We start from the raw sequence: 19,876 nt of genomic DNA on the forward strand, positions 1-19,876 counted from the left end.
CGTAGATCTTGCCTCTGAAGACTTCTTGGCTGTCTTCCTAGGAGGAGTGTCTGAGGGGCCAGGGGAAGTTACCCTTGGCCTCTTTTGAGAGACTGCTGAGGTTTTAGAGACACTACCCTCGGAAGATTCCAGAGTGTCTCTGTCCTTGAGTCTGTCGAGCCAGATGAGAAGGCGACCTTCCCTGTCTCTCACGGTCTTTCTAGGGAAAGACCTACATATTTTGCAGTCTGCAGGGATGTGGTCCGGATAAAGGCAATATAAGCATAAGGTATGCTTATCATCCACATGGAGCCTTTTCTTCCCACATGAAGAGCAGGCCCTGAAAAGGGCTTTCTTCTGGGATTCAGACATCGAAGAAAGCATTGGAAAGAAAACACTTACTGCCTCAAAGTGTTACTGAAGTAGTCCTTGAAGATTGTAGAGTGAAGATTCACTTTCAAAGGAAAGTAGATGATTTGTAAGGAATCCTGAGAAGAGCTCAGGCTGGAGACTCCCTAGCACAACGTGCGGTAGAAAATCTGAGGGACTGAGGCTCTTCCCAGGAAGGTTCTAGAGGGAGGTCGGAGCTGATTGGCTGACTGTGAGAGTTTGGTCCTTTTTGCATAAGGACAAAGAAAGGCTACTAAGGTGAGACCCTTAGGCCTATTTTCTCTATGTATGTCTATAGGACATTACTTTTTTATTTACCGGAGGCTCCCGTCTCGACGACGGGTAATGATTCAGGCATGTGAATCTATGAAAGACACCCCTAATACTGGATAAGGCACACTTCATACTTGCCCCCACATGGTGGTTAAAGCATTCGCCACATACTACTCTGACCTTTACCAGCACAGGGCAAGTCTATCCCCAGATTTGATACAAGAATTCCTGCTGGATGTAGGAGAGTGGGGTCTGCAATCCTATGGTCACCCCAGATTTTTGCTTTTTGCTTCACTGGTTTACGACTTTCCCTGGCTGTGAGCCTGCTAATCAGACCCACAGCCTAGCTGTTCTCTCTCTAAATTGACAACCATGTACTTTAGGTGCATTTACCAATTGGTACTAGGCCACCTTATCAGTCCCTGTACAGTGTACCTTAGGTATCCAGGGCATAGGTATACCCAGGGCCTACCAGGGGCTGAAGCATGTATTATGCCACCCCTGGCTGGCCATCTAAAACTGACACAACTGGCTGCACGACAGCTGGGGCAAGGTGGTGTAAACACCCTTCGCTGTAGATATAGTATACCTATATCTAACCCTAAAATGGACACATATATTCCTATCGGTCACTCCTATGGCAGGCCTTATCAATCCTGGAGGCAGAGTGCTTGGAATTATGTGAGATGGTGCTCTGGCATGAGCTGAGCCCGTCTGCAGCTTGCGGAACCAAGTCCTAATAGCTGTTCCATGATAACGCTATACCATATACTCTTAAGTGCATTATCAACCTCGCGGTTAAATGCTAACTCTGGTATAACATTATCAAAACATGTCGAGTAAGATGTCATACGAATTGGAATACTACCCCCTCGCCAATTCTGGCGACGGGGGTAGCATTCCACCCTTCTAGAGGGACACGACATGTATGTAACTGTGAACCCCGGTTAAAGTTAACTCGAGCCTTGGCATCACAAAATGGATGCTGCCACTACAGACACAAGTCTGACCTCCTGCTGCTGGGAGTCCTTCCAGCGAGGGAGGCTTGGACAAAGGGTTTCCTGCCTCGGGAGGTGCTAGCACCACCCCAGACAGGATTTTGTGTATTGGGTAGGATAGGCCTGAAAGGAATGAGACATGCCTGGGGCACACAAGGTGCCCTGTGCATACACCGGTTCAAACCAGTTGCTGGGGCACTCCAGCCCCAGCTCTGGCGGGAAACCGGACAAAGGATAGGGGTGTAACGACCCCCCTTCCTGGTCCCACCCAGGGGAGGGACCTAGTCAGTAGTGCAGCCGCCTTTAGCAGGATAAAGGTAGGAGCTGGTCCCATTCCAAATTAGATTAATCCTGAACTACTCTACAAGAAGAAACTCTGGACTTCGACGTTCTGCTCCACAGAAGACTGAAGAAATCTCCCTTGTGGGCAAGGAGTGTCCACCCTGCAATTGCAGGCACCATCAAGCGTCCAGCGGCTTCCCTTTGTCGTCTTCCTTCCAGGATCCAGACTTCAGAGCCCGACGAGACCCGGATTCCCAGACCTCTCCGACCTCAACCTACATCTGCAGCACAGCTGAGATCCGTGAGTGCGACGAGACACGTGGGACCGGCCATCTTGAAAGAAACTGCACTTCGCTTCCAGCACGACTCCCGAGGTAAACTCGACCAAGTGCTTTGGGGACTGAGAAGCCCCAGCCCCGAGCAGCCCCTGCACTGAAGATCAGCCCTACAGCATCCACGAGATCTGCATGGGGCCCTTCTGCTTGTCTGCTGCTCGACGCGTTGTCTGGTCACTTGCCGGCTGGCTAGTGACCTCCTAGACGACGAACATTTGAATCTTTGCTGCTGGTCTGGTTGCTCCAGACTGGCCCTTGCTTCCTTCCAAAAGAGGGGCACCCCGGACTCTCCTAGTCCGCACCAGACGTCTTTTCCCCTCACCGCGTGGGTTGCCTTTGCCAAGGCCTGTTGACTCCAATTTCGGATCCGACACCGCCGACAGTGAGAGCCTGCGTGGGACAGCTCGTGCCTCCATCCTGGTCGTCGAAGACACCTCCTGGTCCACGTGGCTGCAGAGTCAAGCGTCCACTCTTCACCTGATCGCGACGACAGCATCTGGTTCTTTCCTGGTTCCACACCGGTCACTGGCTAGTGACTTTGAACACTGTCCCCTCTGCTTTCAGGTCCTCTTCTTCACCGATCCACCCTTGGATCGCACCGGACATCTTCCTCCTGGTCGCCTGCAGCATCTTTTCTTTCAGGCTCCATTGACTTCAACACGAGAACCCGACACACTTTGGCACCTATGCCCCCGCAGCCCGTGGGTGAGGTAACGAGAGCATTTCGGTGCTCAAGGGTAGTTTAACTGTCCTAGTGTCCAGTTCCACAGTCGTTTTTGTCCTAACTAGTCAGGATTGTCCGTACTCACCTTGAACATTGAACTGTACTGTCCATAGACGTTGTTACGCATCTCGCGTGTGAGTTCACACTCTGCACACGCGTCCCGTGGGCCTCCTATTACTTACCTAGAGTTAGTGTAGCGTGGTCCCATCGATTCTACAGCCTCTGGACAGCTCCATTCCTTTTATCGACTTTCACATTCCACTTACTTAGTATATGGTTTGTCGTGCCCCTAGGGCACCATTGTAATTTCGTGCAACTTGTCGTATTTTTCTTAAGAGATTGCCATGTGCTTAGCCCTCTGACCTCATAAAGAGTTCAGAGGTGTTGTTATTAATAAATATACTGTTTATTTTCATAACAACCTGTGTGGTGTCCTTTCATTTGGTATTCAAGGGGTTATATTGTGGTAAAACATCTGGCTTCACATGCCAAAAGAGTTAAGCCTAAGACTGCTTTGTCCATGCTACCATTAGGATAGCTGGTCTATAAGGTTGACTTACAACCAATCACCATAAGGGTTGTTTGGACTGATACAAGGTGATCACTAGAACTAGTGAGCATCATATATCAGGCCAACTTCTCACAGTACCCTTGAAATAATCTCATCCCTTTCCCTAGGGTACTTAAGGGCTTACCTGTGGGTGGCTCTAAAGATTCATCATAGGACAAGATTCAAACCTGAAACCACTTTGGACTTTGCCTGGAACCGAGCCTGCACCAAGGAAGACTCCTGCTGCTCATGGTCTCTCTGTTCTTCAAGTCTTCTTCATCATTTGTGCCTGTGCTTCATCTAGGGTCCTCTCCAAGTCTGTGGACATCAAAGAAGCCCAAAGGAATCTCCCTTAGAGTGAAGGAGTCACTCCCCTGCATCTCCCGGCACCACAACTAAGCTGACTGGTCTGCTGCTCCTGACGTCCTACAGACTCCAAAAGTCTCAGCAACACAAGTGGTGGTTCTGCAAATCCCTCGAAGCCTGACATGTCCTCTCAGCAAGTTTGAGGTCAGTATCCCTCGTCTGAACCACTGGAGCAGAACCCCTATGCAGCGCGTCAACTTGCAGTTGAGTTGCAAAGGCATGTTGACTTTGTACTCCAGAGATCTTCGTGCTACAAGAAGCTCCAGTCTCCAGCATCTATTTCTGCCAAGATCTTTGTCCTCACTGCAGCCTCTGAACCATGGGCCTGCATCTTTGGTGAGCTGCCTGAGGTCCTCTTGCGACTCCTGTGCCTTTGGCCTGTGGGTCCTCTTGAGGGTCTTCTTAGGCATCAGTGGGCTCCCCAGCTTGCTCAGGGCCTGCTCTGATTCTCCTGCAATTGGTGAATCCCTTGCTGGTCCCAACGTTACACCTTTTTTCGTTTACCACATCTGTTGCTGCTGCCAAGGCTTGTTGGTGCTCCCGCCAGACACCAACCCCTTGGTTCTTAACTCCCAACGTGGGACAGCTCAAGAACAGCTCCTGGTCTTCCACAGCATCGTCTGATCCCCACAGCTGCAGCGACAAGGTCACCGTCAACACTCCTGCATCTTCCAGCATGCCTCCTGGTCACCTGTGAATGGCATAGACTCTGTCCCCTCTGCATGCAGGCTCTTCTCATCAAGAATCCATCCTTGGATTCCACCAGACTCTTCCACCTTTTTCGCTAGCTGCATTTTTTCTGAAGTCTTCCATTGTGGTCTACTGCGGTTTGTGACGTCAATTTACACCTATGCACCCGGCTTCCCTGGTGTAGGTATTCCGGTTCCTGGGGTATCCACGGGTTGGGTGACTCTCCAAACTTCTGTCTTCCACAGGGTTTCTTCAGGGTCCACTGGGAAGGGTCCTTTTTTTAAACTGCAACCATGACTTTCCCATTGACTTGCATTGAGTATGCAGCTGTGTTTCCACTCTACACAGCCTCCGTGGGGTTCCTGAGTACCTACCTCGGGTAGTTCCTTGGGTCCCCACCTCTTCCAAGTCTTCTGGTCCAAGTCCCAACTTCAGTCGCAGGTGCATTCCACTTCTTAAGTATATGGTTTGGTCTTCCCCTGGAGACCACTGTGTATTTGTGCTTACTTACCTGTTTACATTTGAAGTATTGTGTGTATTTGTTTTATATCTCCGGGTAGGAGACATACCAAATATGCTAGTGAGTGTGTATAATAAATAGACTTATATTTATAATTACACTGTGTGGTTCTTTTTCATTTAGTGGTATATAAATAAATAATACCGGATCTATTTTTGACTGGACATAGTAATAACAGATAGCTCAATAAATAAGAGTCAAGATTCGAGGTAGTAGGAGTTTGCAGGTTTAATACAGCATAAGGACAGGAACAGGACAACCTGCACAGGAATAGGATGGCAGCGCTGCCGGGGGCAGGATCGGAGTCGGCGTATAGGCGTACCATTTAATAACAGTGCACAAGTATATATACTAAAACAATTTCATTACAGTACATACAATAGGCGGAGCAGTGGGTGTGGTCAATAGCAGTCGCGAAAGATAAGGGTGAAAGTGGGTGTAACAGGAGGCGTTTACATAGACATGTGATGTAAACGTAACAGAATATGTCATAAATGGGGCGGAAACATGGAGGGGGCTACCTAAGGAGCCGGGACCTCTAACCTAGTGGTGCGCGTAAACTGACAATGACATGTTACTAGGAGAAGCTGGGGGCTATGACTTCTGCGCTAGGAGCAGAGACTGAAGTCTGGAGGGTCAGGGCGACATGTACCTAAACATTATCTAGTATCTGATGTTTAGAGAACATGTTGATATAAACTAAAAGTTATCGGGGTAAAGGCTAACAGATTCTAAGACTGGTGCATGCATTATTCTATATGTAGTGCGTGTTGAGGAATATTAAATGACCATTAATACAGTATTTCTCTTACATGGAGACGTAAAGGCTAGACGATGACTGAAACTATTGATGCGATTCAGTAGCTTAGGAATGCAGAAAAGGAGGGCTGGACTGATAACTAGAAACATAACATTCTCTTGGCAGACTAGCAGGCAGAGCCAGGCCAAGCCGGGCACTGTGAGGCAGGAAGTAAGTGAAGGGTCAGGAATACAGGTGGGGTCTGTATCGCTCCTCAGCGAGGGCTCAGGAGACAGGAGCTGAATCTGGTGTCCGGGCCCTTTTGAGGCCTAGAAACGGGGACTTTTCAATGAAATAACGTGCACACTGAGAAACGTGGCAACGTAACCTTACATAGGCCTGATACTCGTAGCTTTCACGAGAACTGGAAACTGGCATACTAGAGATGGACACAACTGTAAGTGCGTCTTCAATCGATCAGGGGGAATACATATGCATATTAATCATGCACATATAGCATAAGATGGGGAACACGTAGGGACACAGAACATGGCAAAATTTACTTTTCCACATTCCCTCCTTGTCACTACGTTTCCATCAGGAAACATCAATATTCATGATACCATCTATTATTTCATACAGTATCATTTGCTCGTCTCGAATTTTCTTGGACCTGGATTTAGAACGAGACTTGGGACTAGGAATACAAGAGGTAACACAAATGCCGCAAATCGCAGGGCCACATTGTATACAGAGGCAGCAACTGAATATGATCGCTACTGTAATACCTAGAAAGGACAACACTTTCCATCCCCAGGCGGAAATTATATTCCAGAACCAACCGGACCATGTCCAGGTGCCTGGATTTTGGTGTAACAGATGGGCAATTTTATGGAGTCTGGTTATAGCTGAATAAACAGACGGCGCGTTATTAGGAATGAAAATGCAGCAACTAGATCCGATGACTCTACATGCCCCGCCCCTATCGGCCAGTATGACGTCAAGGACGAGACGATTCTGGAGCACGACAATTCTCATAAAAGATTGCTCTTCGGTTAAGTTACCTAGAGCAGAGGTAGTCTTAATCACTACTGCTTCAAGTGTTCTGGTTAATCTACGTATCAGTTTACTATTCACGACAGTACCTAAGTAGGGGAAGACACCTTTATTGATATCTATGTATTGTTCTAGAGCAGTTTCAGTATAATCGACAATCGGGAGGTCTCTCTTGTGTCTAGTATGTACTAGGTGGGAGTTCCTATGATAGTCAGGTGGGGCTAGAAAAACTGGTGGCAGTAGGAAGGCAATGTAACAGGTTCCCTCCCAATCGAGGGGCAGACGAACATATGCGGTCTGACCACAAACAAAATAAGAATGACGTGAAGCTTTGAAAATAGAGTTCCCACTGTCACTATACTTGACAATAGTAGTACAATCACTATGTCCTACATGTACGGAACCATTATTTCTGACACATAATTCACCTTTGACTGGTAATACTGACATAGCAGGTAAGTCTGGAGTAGAATCAGACTGAACATTCAGGACCATGAAATTCGAAGAATAATTACCCAAATTATAAACTTCATTTTCTAGATCTAACCCTGTTCTGTGGGGAAGACCTTGCTTGTCTGGAGAACATGTACTGTTCAGAAAGAACATATCATTTGAGGATGACGTTAACGTGGACCATGCTCCACATGAACCGTTATGTGAAAATGGATAAGGAAAGAGTGGCAGAACTCCCTTCGGTGTCTGGAAAGGGGGGAGTCGACCACACACCCAACAATTAGTGGCATTGCTGGTCTGGTGTGAATAATGTAACATGCGGATAAAGGAATTATTTCGCATAGCAAGACGATAAGATAGTTCATGAGGAGGCAGATCACTAAACGTATGCTCTACTGTAGTATTGGAAGACTTATTTACATGAGAAACTAGAAAATATAAATAAAATGCATAACTCGTGCAGGTAATCATAAGGCTGAGATATAACAGAAAACATAAAATAATAATGCAACTTTTAGAGTTCTCACTAACTCTCTCTCTATGGGGGTCTATTTTATACATGTCAGAAACCGGTCTAACCGTTTCACCTAGGGGAGGACTTAGACAATCAAACTGGCTGACTTATTTTACTAGACCTTAATTTTAACTTATACTCCTGCTGCGGAGTTTTCTCTAACAGGGAGGGATTTGTATCAATGTCTTTTGCGGGACAGTCCTTGAGAGTAGTACTTTGGCAGTCTTTAAAATCCTCGGAAATGTTCTTGGAAACAGTCTTTAGTCCATAAAACTTCTTTAAATGCGACAAATGTACCCAGCCCTTCCTGCCTTCCAGCTTGATGGCAGTACGGGTGGCCAGGAGAACTTGCTTGGGCTCCTTCCAGCGGGGCTCCAGCGGACTTGAACGATCAAAGTTCCTTACAAGAACCAGATTTCCGGGAACGATTTCATGTGGTGCCACCTCGGTATTGTCTGGAAATGCGGCGGCAACCTGTGAACGACAAGAGTGTAGGGCAGACATCAAGGAAGCTAGGTAATCTGTCAGCATATTACTTGAAACATCTGTAATACTTCGAGGTCTAGGTGTACCCCACATATTCGGGGGGCGGCCGAATACGACCTCGTACGGGGACAGACCTGATCTGGAATGTGCGACCATGCGCATATAAAACAGAGCGACTGGCAGAGCAACTAGCCAATCTACACCTTTTTCTTGACAGATTTTAGCAATACGTATTTTCAGGGTCTGGTTATGTCTCTCTACTAGACCGGCTGCTTCAGGATGGCGTACACAATGGAACTTCCACTGGTACCCTAACAACAGGGAAACGTGTTTCATCAATTCAGATGAGAATGGCTGGCCGTTATCAGAATATACGACCCTAGGGAGTCCATAACGGGGGAAGAATTCACGAACCAACTGCTTGGCAGTGGTCGCGGCTGTGTAATCTGGGACTGGATATGCTTCTGTCCACCTGGACAAAGCGCATACAACTACAAGGACATACTTGAAACCTCGACATCGCTCCATCTGAATATAATCCATCTGGAGGACTTCAAAAGGGTGGTCAGGGGGCTGGAAACCACCTTGTTCCACCGGGACACTTTTACCTGGATTAAACTGGCAACATATCATACAGGTACAGACTTTCTGCTTGGCTGCAGCTCGTAAATGCTTGTTAAACCAAATGTTCTGGATACTGTCTAACATGGCTTTTTCTCCTAAATGTGCTGGACTATGTGCGGTATTGATAATGACTTGAACCATAGAGTCGGGGAGAAACCATGTGGCTTTTCCCTTCGTCACCCATCCCTGATCTGTCTGGACCCCTCCTTGTTCAGACCATTTCTTGATTTCATCAGGAGTAGCATGTAACTGGATATCTATGACATCTTGAGTAGGGTCCTTAACTGTCATACAGGTAGTCTGTTCTGGAGTATGTGTCTGTGTCGGATTAACTGACATGTCTGGAGTCTGTGCTGTAAGCTTGGCTGTGCGATCTGCTAGATCATTACCTTGGGAAACAATGTCTGTAACTTTCGTATGTGCTTTGCATTTCATGATAGCAATAGATGTCGGTAAATGTATGGCATCTAACAGAGCTTGAATAAGGAGACCATGCTGAATCTTGGTTCCATGAGAAGTCATGAAACCTCTCTCTTGCCAGAGCACTCCGAAGTCGTGTACAACTCCAAATGCGTAGCGTAAATCTGTGTAAACATTAACTTTCAGGTTCTTGGCGTGTATGCAGGCTTGGGTCAGAGCAACTAGCTCTGCTGCTTGAGCAGACAGGGTGTCAATACGGTGTGTTTCTATAACTTCAGTGTCAGTAGTCACTGCATACGCGGCTACTAGTTCTCCTGTACTTGTTCTCATACATGAACCATCCACATAAAGTGTCAGGTCAGGATCTGGTAATGGAATATCTGTCAGATCTTGTCTTGGCTTAGTCATAGTGTTAACTGCTTCCACACAGTCGTGTGTGGCAGGATTCGAAATAACTGACGGTAACAGTGTAGCTGGATTTAGAACGTTGCAGCGTCTGATTTCTATGTGTGGCTGGAACAGTGTCAGTTCATAACCTGTTAAACGTGCAGTTGTCAAGTGCTGGGTCTGTGTTCGGTTTAAAAGAACTTCCACAGAGTGTGGAACTTGTACTGTCAAGGAATGTCCTAATACTATGGAATCACTTTGTCTGATAGCTAGTGCTGTGGCTGCAACTGACTTGAGGCACGCAGGCAGAGCCTGGGCTACTGGATCTAATGTGCTCGAAAAATAAGCACAGGGCTTGTATTGTCCTGCTTGATCTTGCGTGAGAACAGATAATGCTGTACCATCACGTTCTGTAACAAAAAGTGTAAAAGGCTTACTGTAGTTCGGTGTAGCTAGAACAGGAGCTTGGCATAAAGCTTTCTTTAACTCATTGAAACTAAGTGTATGTTCAGATGTCCAAGGGAGGACAGTCGATACGGCTGCCTCCTGTGTCGTTAACTGTATCAGTGGTTTGGCTAGAAATGCATACTGAGGAATCCATTGTCTGCAATAAGAAGTAAGGCCGATAAAAGCACGTACCTCCTTCTGGGTCTTGGGCTGAGGAAGACTCGCTATTAACTGGATACGGTCTGGTGTCAACTGCCTACCCCACTTGGACAGTAAGTGGCCTAAGTAGATCACTTGCTGGACACAGAATTGAAGCTTTGAAGGGGACACCTTGTGCCCCATCTCGGCAAGGAAATACAAGACTGTAAGTGATGCTCGCTCGCAAGCACGTTCAGAACGGGCTGTGATTAGTAGATCATCGACATACTGGAGCAGGGCAGTGTCAGCTGGCATGTGAATGTTGTCTAGTTGTCTCTTAAGTGCTTGACTATAAATACTAGGACTTTCTGTGAAACCTTGAGGAGCTCATGTGAATTTATAGCTCCTTCCATTTAAACAAAAAACGAAAAGGTACTGGCTATCTGGATGAATTGGAACACTGAAAAATGCGTTTTTGAGGTCTATGACTGTGAAAAATGTAGCCTCAGAATCAATGGCTGTCAATAGGGATGAAATATCTGGAACAACTGGATACTGGGGAATAATACATTTATTAAGTTCTCGAAGGTCAATCACTAATCGATATACTGGGGGTGCATTTGGATCAGTACGTTTCATGACTGGAATGATCGGAGAATTACATACATTGGAGTCAGTTTCTACAACTACTCCTTGAGCCATGAGCTCGTCAATAATTTTGGATAAGGCTGCTACAGCCTCAGGTGGCAATCTGTACTGTCTCATTCGTGGTAACACTACACCTTGCTTGAGAGTCACACGATGGGGTGTGATTTGCATGAAGCCAACGTCAGTTGGACCTTGCGCCCATAGATGCTGCGGAACATTAGACAATCTTGGATCAAAATCTCGTATTACATAGTGACCCTTGAAGTCACGTAAGAACAAACGTATTCCCTCTGGGGAACAGCATATAACTGCACCTAATTCTTTCAGTGTCTTAATGCCTAACAAATTTTCTGGACATGATTTCGTAAGTAATAGATCAGTAGTGCGGGACAATGGACCTACTTCTAGAGTAACTGGCTTTGAAATCTAGTTTACAATAGGCTTTCCTGAAAATCAAAGGGAAACATTTCTAGAGCCTGAGAGCGGAGCCCCTGGAACTTCGGCGTGACTTATGGTAGTCCTACTTGCCCCTGTATCAATCAAAAACTTTCTGTCTTTCCCTAGTACCTGACTATGAACATAGGGACCTTCTTGATCTACAGGAATCTCGATGAGAGGCAAGCCTACCTCCCTCTCTAGGCTGTTTCATGAGTACTGTTGATACTCTGGATACTCTGTCTGAGCATACTGGTACATCTGCTGTGTAACATGCTGTGTTGCAGCAATAGGCTGCGGTGCTGGAACTGTCTGTTGTGCATTCTGTGGCTGAGAAGTCTGTGAAACTTGTTCTTGTCTAGGCGGACGTGGTCTTTCTTTAGTTTTACCAGTGGCTATATTATGTTTCAGAACTGCACACTCATTTATAAAATGACCTGGCTGTTTACAATAATTGCATGTCCCTTTAACGGGAGCTGTAGGATGACTGGCTTGATTCGGACCCCTCTTCTGACTGTCTTGAGGAACAGATTGTGCAACTAGTACTTTCATTTTCGTGTCTTTCATACGTCTTCTCTCGTGTTCTTGCTCTTCTCTGATTCTATTCTGGTGATACTGGAGCATCTGTAACATCTGGGACGGGGTACTAGCTTGCCATGTACTTTCGACTTTCAAAACTCGATTCTTAACTTGTGGACTTGAATTCTCGACTAGTTTAGTAACAAAAAGATGAGGGTATGACTCGCTACTCGTCTTCAATCCACTGTTTATAATAAAACATTTTTCAAATCTAGAATAAAAATCACTAGTGTCTTCGTCTTGTTTCTGTTTACAGGCTGAGATTGCATCCCAGTCTTCCTTTTTAGTGGCTAATAATCTGGGCAAAACTTGTATTAACAATTCAGGTAATTCTTTACATTTCTCCCCAAGACCGGTACCTGGCACTCGTATCTTATCTTCAGCTTCTAGAACTGCCCAATCGATCTTTTTCTCTCCCACCTCCCAATCTTTTTCCTTGAGTTTTTCATATATGCCCGCAGGCAACAGGACTTTTAACATTTTAATAATATCTGGATACGTATATTCTCCCATACGGAGCATGTCCTTTAATTCTCGATGGAACCCTGCTGGATCTTTGTCGTGACAGGGAATTAGTTTCTTCATCTCTAAGAGTTCCATCTTTGTAATCGGGGTGTAAACAAATACTCGTTGCATTTCACCATCTGCTGTCCTGACTGGGTGTACTTCTCGTAACGGATGCTGTCTGTCTATGTAAAACGGTTTACTTTCTGGAGGTGAGACGTGAACAAAATGCGGGTTCAAAAACATACTATATTTGTGGCGTTGTTCTAGAATGACACTAACTAAATCGGTACCTAAACCTTTCCATCTATACTGGAGTAACTCGTTCAGGACATCATGTAACGGACCTGGATCAGAATGTTGACCCTCATACAATGTGATGAGGTGCTGAATCATATACATACCCACCAGTCGTTGCTCGGCTGGGGGCAATTTCAGAAACATTTGTGCCACTATTTCGTCTGGAAAAGTGGTAGAATCAGTAGTCCATCGGACTGCTGATCGGACTAGTTCTTGTTCATGCATAGTACTTAATTCACTATAACCGATTCGTGATTTCAAAATGTGATCGGTAGCTTGAAATACTTGTTCTAGAGAACCTTGTTCTGGTGCTGGATGATGAAAGATTTTCTTGTGTTCTAGGCGTAAATGGCGGTCGGAAAGTCTAGTTCTACCTACATACGCTATTCTGGCGGTATTCTCGTCCTCTACCTCTTCTGTAGGAGAGTCATTCTCTTTCTCGCTTACTTGTGCTGTTTTACGTTGCTCGTGTAACCTTATTATTTCCTTACGAATTTTCTTGTACATACTCTCTATACTACTGATGGTTCTGTGCTTACCCTCGGCTATATTATCACTCCACCTTGTTAGTGTTCTCATTTCGGCCGGATCTTTGGTCGGATAATCTTGTTCCCTTATTAAACAATTAATCAGAAACTTTAATATCATGAGCTGGATCTCAGCTTTCCTTTGAGACATGGCTTCACCAATACTTTCTGGATCATCCCCTGTACGGATGAAACGATATATTCTGTCTAGATCTTCTTTCATGTCCGGTAGGGTGTCCAAATACCCGGTCACCCGTCTTACACGTATGGAATATATAACCGTACTATCATCGCCTGTGACTGGATCATAGCGGCATTCAGTAAGAGCTCGTCGGATGTCTGCAACGGACTTATATTTGGGCGTACGCTGTAACGCACGTTCATGTAACTCGACTAACGTTACACGTTGGTGTGGTGGCGGGGTACCAGGAGGACCTCCTCCTGCGGCCCCTAGACTAGAATCGTCGACTGATACTCTTCGTGCTGGCAGAGTGGCTGATGTGGCGGGAAGTTGTACTATGGGCTGGACCGGGGGTACCATAGCAGGTACTGCAAAAGGTGCCCCGGTGTCTGGAGGAGCAGGAATTGCATTATTTACAGGAACTGGCGGAACAGGATTTGCATATTCTGGGACTGTGTCGTCCAAATAGGACGAGAGAAAAATATCAGCTGCGGTCGGTTTGTGACGTAGCTTGGTCGGAACTAAGGGTGGCGGAAAATTACTGGATGTCTCCGGGGTCGCTTTTGGCAAGCCCTCGGCAAGAAGAGGATACATACCCTTAATGAGGGCATTCCTCTGTCTGTCTGACTGTTCGGTTTTAACTCGTTCACCTATCTCGATTAATTCCCTTTCTTGGGCTCGTTCTAAGGATTCTCTACTTAATTCTGACTTTCTGATTTCTTTTTCGGTTCTTTTATGAGATTCTTTGCGCCATAACTCGATGGCATCTTTCTGTGACTGTCTGGCTTTCTTTTTCCATAATACTTCTTCTACTCGCATGATGCACTCGGCATCCCATGTGCCTGATACAGGCCATCTATACTTTTCTTCTAACTCTTTGGTGTACTCCACCCATAAATCTAGATATAATATGGCACTTATGCCATGCTTTTGATACATAAAGTGACCTGGACTGTCCCTAGGCGGGACAGGAACTGCTTCTTCTAACAGACTTTTTCTTGTTTTTAACTGACGTAGTTTGGAAAACAAAGGCATGACTGGACTGTAATCTAGACACAATACAATACACAATGAACACGATAATTACACCACTTTCATACCACGACATAAAAATACATGAATGACATTTTAAAATAACAGTCTTGACAAAATACTACCTGGAATACTGAAAACAGAATACATGAATTTTCTCGAGAACAGAACTGACTAGAACAGAGACTAGATGCACTGCTGAAACAGTACGAAACTTACCGGTCTCATAAAGAGACACGTCAGGACCCGCATCCACCTAAGTGGACACTTCGTGTTGGATCTGTGTACCACCAAACCCACGGACCAGAGTCAATTAGATTGACCCTGTCTAGATACTACCCCAGCAACGGTACTCACCGGGCAGCAAGAACGGAAGGCCTCGGACTGGACTGCTTCGACGCCGGACGGACACGGACTTCGGACTTCTGTTACGGGTGGGCCTCCGGATACCTCGGACCTTGGACTCTCGGCTTGGGCTCTGGTCGGGACTCGCCGCGTTCCTCCACCGCCTCGTCTGGATGCTGGACCGCAACCTCCGTCTCCTCCGTGAGCCTGAGGGATACTTGAAGCAGAAATATCTGCACGTGCACGGTATGGTTCCGTCACGGCTGCAGAGGATCAGGGGGCATACGTGGCTTCACCGGCGCGTGGGGAAAGGGCAAGTCCCTATTCGGGCGCCATTATGTGGTATATAAATAAATAATACCGGATCTATTTTTGACTGGACATAGTAATAACAGATAGCTCAATAAATAAGAGTCAAGATTCGAGGTAGTAGGAGTTTGCAGGTTTAATACAGCATAAGGACAGGAACAGGACAACCTGCACAGGAATAGGATGGCAGCGCTGCCGGGGGCAGGATCGGAGTCGGCGTATAGGCGTACCATTTAATAACAGTGCACAAGTATATATACTAAAACAATTTCATTACAGTACATACAATAGGCGGAGCAGTGGGTGTGGTCAATAGCAGTCGCGAAAGATAAGGGTGAAAGTGGGTGTAACAGGAGGCGTTTACATAGACATGTGATGTAAACGTAACAGAATATGTCATAAATGGGGCGGAAACATGGAGGGGGCTACCTAAGGAGCCGGGACCTCTAACCTAGTGGTGCGCGTAAACTGACAATGACGTGTTACTAGGAGAAGCTGGGGGCTATGACTTCTGCGCTAGGAGCAGAGACTGAAGTCTGGAGAGTCAGGGCGACATGTACCTAAACATTATCTAGTATCTGATGTTTAGAGAACATGTTGATATAAACTAAAAGTTATCGGGGTAAAGGCTAACAGATTCTAAGACTGGTGCATGCATTATTCTATATGTAGTGCGTGTTGAGGAATATTAAATGACCATTAATACAGTATTTCTCTTACATGGAGACGTAAAGGCTAGACGATGACTGAAACTATTGATGCGATTCAGTAGCTTAGGAATGCAGAGAAGGAGGGCTGGACTGATAACTAGAAACATAACATTCTCTTGGCAGACTAGCAGGCAGAGCCAGGCCAAGCCGGGCACTGTGAGGCAGGAAGTAAGTGAAGGGTCAGGAATACAGGTGGGGGCTGTATCGCTCCTCAGCGAGGGCTCAGGAGACAGGAGCTGAATCTGGTGTCCGGGCCCTTTTGAGGCCTAGAAACGGGGACTTTTCAATGAAATAACGTGCACACTGAGAAACGTGGCAACGTAACCTTACATAGGCCTGATACTCGTAGCTTTCACGAGAACTGGAAACTGGCATACTAGAGATGGACACAACTGTAAGTGCGTCTTCAATCGATCAGGGGGAATACATATGCATATTAATCATGCACATATAGCATAAGATGGGGAACACGTAGGGACACAGAACATGGCAAAATTTACTTTTCCACAATTTAACCTACACTTTATGATTAGTTCTGGTAAAACAAGCTGCTTAACACTCCTTCTGGACTAAGCCTGAAGGCTGCTCTCCACAGCTATCAAAGTCAAAAGTTAACTTTTAACATGTGTTATGTACATGAAGAGGACTCATTTAGTTTTCCCTTACTTATATCAGAGGGACAAACATCCATAAAGAATTTTAACAGAGAACATAAGTAGCATGTGTTACATTTCATCCAATCTAACTGTTCAAGGTCATTATCTGCAGTGGGTTAAAATACATTTTGCAAGATTACATGAAAGATTCATCTAAAGAGATAAGCACCCCCACAATCCATGGCGGGGGAAATGAAGATACTCCAAAAAATTACGTCCTGGGGTTAAATAAATAAATTGATAACATTTTTAAGCCATCTTGTTCTTATTCATTGTCATTTACAGAGAACCTTAAAGATAAATAGATAAAACGATGTAATTTAAGCAGAGTCCACAATATTATTCAGTGGTAACCTATTTCTTTGCCTGATAGCTCCTATTAGAAAACTTGCTACCCCAAAGCACACCACAGGTGACGCTAGCATTTGCAAGTATGCCAGCGCTGGCCTCAATTGTTCAAAGTTGCAGTCTCTGAGTAGAGGAATAATACATTTCCTGCGTAATAAATTGTAATAAGCACAGAAAAATATTAGATGAAGGGTATTCAGTTCCGAGAAGTTATCACATGGGCAGGGATTTAATGTTCCTTCTTTAAAAAACCCTTTAGGAAACGCTAAGAGCCAGGGGACCATATTATGCCTAAATCTAATTAGAAAAAACAGGTGGTATGGTTTGTTTATATAGGATAGATATGGTTGCAACTGTCTACCCAGGCTCAATGTGACAAAGCTTCTCACTGTGGGTTTCCCCAGTTCCTTCTCCTCCCGCAATAACATGCATCTGTCCAAAAACTGCCGCTTAAAATCCCTTATAGCGGATTTGGCCAATGCTGTAGGGCTCAGAAATAAATCAGGGCAGCTTAGGATTTCCAACTGGACCTTAATGTATCGGATCCATGGGATGTCCAACAGTTTATCTAAGGAGAGACAATCTTGGATAATTAGTTGATTGAGGTTCGGGGGGGATTGTGCCCAAATTCTCAGCCGACACAGTAAAGGGGCATATGCAATCTGATGGAAATGTAACCTACTCCTAGCTCCACATGAATATTAAAAACTGGCGTAAGAGCCGGGACCGACAGCCATCTTTGCAAAAAAATATTTTCAGCCCCCTGAATTTCTCCAACCTCTATGTATCCCCAGATATCACTCCCATAGGTCACCATGGGGAGACACTTGGCGTTATAGATCTTCATAAGTGCTGGAAGTGGTTTTGAACCAATTCTTTTTGCAAAGTCTAGAATAGCCCCCGAAACGCTAGCTAATATGTTCCTTTTATGTGCGCTGCGTAGACCACGAACACCGGTCATCAAAAAGGACCCCTAAATATGGAAAAGCAGGGACTTTTACTAATTCCAGATCCTTGCAATAGAATTTGGCCTTCATTGCCCTCCTTGAACCTCTGGATATGGACTGTGACTTTTTAAAATTAATAATTAAGTCCAAGGACTCCATAAAATCTAGGGGCGCTAGGTGGCGCATGACCAAGATGGCCGCACGCCTGTGAGGCTCCTGCCCAGCCGAGCCCGAAAACATTCACAATGCCCATCCTGAATTGACTTTATATGTAGCAAGTCACGCCATGTGAAACCTGTTCTCCTGCTGTTTCTGGCGATACTACATTTGCAGGGCCTGCCTGAAAGGAGACGGACGAAAAGCCTACTAAAGCCGAGAGCGGCGGGCACTGAGCTACTCGTGGTGCTGCGCCGGGGACTGCCTGCCTAAGAAACGCAGAGGCTGTGCAGGCCTCCGAACCGGAGGCCTGGAGGGCCGATAGCAGTGGGACGCTGCCTACCCAGTGCATAGACGGCATGAAGCAACTGCCGCCGCCTCTTGCTGTGAGTTTCTGCCGCTGTGACACTCTGCGCTGGACCCCAGTAATCCGTGACGTAGGAGATAGCGGAGGTGAGGGGGAAGGCCACGACAAATCAGAAGCAATTGGTGCGGCTACCTGGCTTCGCGGGACACCTGGGGGCCTCGCGGCATTACCGATTCATACTTCTCCTACACCGGAGCGCTGCCTGACATACTTCCCTCCTTGGATGAGCGCCCCGTGGCTTGGGCTGGAAAATACTGTCTGCGCAGCATCGTAGCAAGGTAACCGCCATTTTGCTGGGCCCCATTAACCTGCGACGCGGGAGATGGGGATAGCGGGGGAGACGGCTGCGACCCATCGGAAGAATCTAAAGCGGGCGCCCGACTTGGGAGACCTGGGGGCCGCGCGGCACTATTGATCCGCACTTCTTCTAATCCGGGGCGCTACCTGACTTACACCCCTCCCCCCCCCGGATGTGTGCCCTGTGTCAGGACCCGAGACTCCCAACTAGCAGTAATCTCACACCACAGGTGCTGGAATTCAATTCCGTGCCAAATTGGAAGCTCTTGGACGGAAAGGGTACGATTGCGGAACTCCAAGATGGCCGCAAGGTCGGAGTTGATGTTAGCGGTCTAGTGTTTGGGGACTGTCACCGGCCGAGTCCAGTTGAAGCGCGCGCTAGCTGTAATCTGCACACTTCACCTGAGAATCGACCCGGTGAGGAGACATTTTGTCGACATCCGTAAAAGATAATAAGGCCTTAGTTATTTGCAATTAAGAAAACTTCCGTAGCAGGCTTTAATAAGCTCTTGGAAGCTACTAGTTTGTTTATCCTTGAACGACCGCGTTCGTGAATGCGGTGCGTTATCGTAGTTATTGAAATAACCTTCTAGAACTCTGAGGAAGGTTTTCAATTCCCCTTGAAGTAAGTCCGTTTGAGTACAAGCTCAGAGAGAAATCCCCTGAACCCCTTGCATTTACCGAAGAAGAAGCGACGACACAGCGTCTCGTCGGAAGGAGTAGAACGACAAGTGAGGCAGCAGATTAAGGAGCATCTGAGGAAGAAGAGAAACGATAAGTGACATTTAAACAATTAAAAGTCTACAGAATCTGAAGAAAAGTTATATTGATTTAAGTACTCACCTTGTGAATAGTCTAAGAAGCGGAATCTACGCCGCAAATCCTTGGCTTAATAGTCATTCAGTTGTGTTCCCTCTAGAAGACAAGAGTGTCAAGAACTAGTGAGAAACACTTAAAAAGAAAAGACAACGACATTTACAAGAAAGGACAGAGTAGAAGAAAAATAATAGAAGACAGAGGAGATATAAACAGGCACCTAGGATAAAGGAACAGAAGGACAGAGAAAGAGTGAGTAAAATTAGAATAAATAGCGTAGTAGTAGAATAGCTAAGCATTAATAAAGCAAAGACGTTGATTCTGTATTACAGGAAAAGGAATTAAGAA

At 46.0% G+C, this 19,876-nt stretch overlaps 1 long non-coding RNA gene across 1 annotated transcript in view; it reads right to left on the bottom strand.

Moving 5' to 3' along the window:
* The window catches only part of LOC144761484 (uncharacterized), a 265,693-nt gene extending 246,070 nt beyond the window's left edge, over positions 1-19,623 (bottom strand). Inside the window, exon 1 of the long non-coding RNA XR_013595741.1 lies at positions 19,556-19,623. This is a non-coding gene — a long non-coding RNA (uncharacterized LOC144761484). The remainder of the gene's footprint in view (positions 1-19,555) is intronic.
* Positions 19,624-19,876: the final 253 nt, after the last annotated feature.

Source organism: Lissotriton helveticus, chromosome 6 (assembly GCF_964261635.1).
Source record: "Lissotriton helveticus chromosome 6, aLisHel1.1, whole genome shotgun sequence".
Lineage (NCBI taxonomy): Eukaryota > Metazoa > Chordata > Amphibia > Caudata > Salamandridae > Lissotriton > Lissotriton helveticus.